Here is a 2,613-nt window from a genome sequence, read left to right as displayed (position 1 = left end):
GTTATGTTTTAGGGAGATTCCAACTAGGATATGTTCAAAGTGAAGGTAATGCATAACACTTCACTCCAAAGGATTTATGAAAATGATCTTCATTAAGATTCTAGAACCGTTATAAGTAAATGTTTTAAATCAAACATTTCATAATAAAGTAATATCATATCACCTTAATTCACAAGGCAATGGATAATAGTTTTTGTTGATTAAAAATTGGCCTAATTTTATGAGGAAAACTTAATAGAAAGGCTTTAATAGTAAGGGGAACATTAATAAACTCCCTCATTATTTGTTATATAATGTTGTTAATTTGGCTACTTGTTGCTTCTTATCGTTATTTAGTCATGTAATATTTGAAAACTATAAAATAATGGTATTATTTATTCTCTTTGGACCATTGTATTATTACTTGTTATTGATTCATGAAATTTTTGTATCCTCTCTTTTCGTTCTTTTAATTTGTGTCATCCCAAAAAAAATTTCTCCAATAACCTATATTATTGCTATCTTAGAAGTGACATTGCCATTAAGTTTGCACAACTAAGTTTGTAGTTTCAATTGCAAATTTAATGCCTCCATTTTTGCTATATATGAAATTGATATTCATATAAATTGATTAATATAGATCTTCAAATAATTTATTTAAATAACATGTTAAAATATTTTTGAGAAATATAAGGTTTAAACATCTTACTCACATCAACTCATATCTACAGATTCTAGCAACATTTTATAGTTACAATTTCTTATTTTATAGAAAATTCTATTTCAACTATTAAGACAACAAGTACACTTTTCAACTCAATATTATAAAATAACATCTATACTGAACAATAAACAAACAACCATAAAGTTTATAAAGTGATAACTTTGTATTTTTATTTTATTTCATGTATGTATCACACTAATAAACATGTGTATATTTTAAAGAAATTATTTGTATTAACATATGTATCTAACAGATTTCAAAGTATAAGAAGCGAACCGACAACGTGGTGGATGTGAAATTTTTCTTTAGTTTGTTGTACACAATTTTGCCCTCTATCATTATCACACCGGCTCATGCAAGGAATTGTGATCATAATTCAATTCATAATATAGTATTTGAAAAAAATATTCATAGATTGGAAATTTCAACGAACATGGCATACGTAGAATATTAAAATTTGAATGTGCTGAAGCTCATATTCTATTAACGAGAGACATATAAGAAGCCTTTTAAGTTGAAATTAGCAAAGTATAAAATAAATGGTTAATTCACTCATAATACTCTTTATCTTTTTCGTGCTGAAATTCAAGTACAATACTTTCATCCTCATCATTATCAATGTTTCCCTCATCTTTCAAGCAACGTGACGATCCCAATCCATTTTATTGGATTTGAATAGCTTTATCATTGTCTTTGATATTCTCCTTAACAATGGGCAATGTTTCCCTCATCTTTCAAGCAACATGACGATAACAATCCATTTTATTGGATTTGAATAGCTTTAGCATCGTCTTTGATATTCTCCTTAACAATGGGCAATTACGTATGGTTACATTTTCAAGTTTTGATATTGCCTTTTCCTTCCACACACCATTTGATGATATGATGCTTTGTAAGTGCTCTAAAGACCATTCCTTTAACATTGGAAAATCACCATTTCCAATGTCCAACTCTTTTAAGCCATGACAACTCCGTATGTGTAATACATGTAAACTAGGTAGCCACATTCCCGATAGCAATGGCAATTTCATCAACACTCGGCAACAATACATGGTCAACTTTTGGAGTTTGGACATGGATTTTTTATTACACACGTTTGATGTTCTTGAAAGACTCTCGAACTAGATTTATGACTATATTACCATAAAAGTTAATACAGCGTCAACATTGATTATAAAAGACCACACCAATTTATGACCTGCGCAACCCATCTCAACGCCCACTGACCCAAAACAGAAAAATAAAAAATATAATTACTCTTTCATTAGGATTCTTATTAGTCCCTGTTGTCCAGGCATGGACTATAGTAATCGGAAATGGGCACTTCAGCATTATTAGTGCTACTTTTACTCCTCGCTTATCAACTATAAACGAAGTTTGTAGAGACATATTGATAATTCATGCTATTTGACCTTTTCCTGAGGACCGAAGCTAATCTCGAAGCTAAAGCATAAGTTATATTTGTGTTTGCATGATATTTTCAAACTGGTAAAAATACTAACTAATCTAATGTTGGCATTAGTTCGATGGCACTAAATGTTAGCTCCGCTATTTTGGATTTCCATGGGCTGCATGGTATAATAGAGTAATAGAGGCTCCATCGAGGAACTATCAACCCTGCTTGTATGCCACGGTACACCTGTCAGTTTCTACACCTACCACTCCTGCCTTCCACAACATGCAGGTGCCATCTCTTATGTTTGCATGTAAGGAGGTGTCCATCAGGTGTCCATTGAATGGATGAAGACATTGAATGGATTATGCGTGCACTTAGCATTAGTGTTCCTAAGTTTCTCAGAGGCTATCGATGCAACTTCCTTCATGGCGCTTGCTTCACTGGCAGCTATGTCCTTGGTATTCCTACTATCCATTTCTTCCAATTCAACATTTCTTTTCTGTCTCTTATTTTT

Source organism: Pinus tabuliformis, chromosome 8, assembly GCF_031772625.1.
Source record: "Pinus tabuliformis cultivar Carrire ecotype Pingquan chromosome 8, CPIR1, whole genome shotgun sequence".
Lineage (NCBI taxonomy): Eukaryota > Viridiplantae > Streptophyta > Pinopsida > Pinales > Pinaceae > Pinus > Pinus tabuliformis.
The sequence above is the reverse complement of the archived record's forward strand: the minus strand, read 5'-3'. Positions refer to the sequence as shown.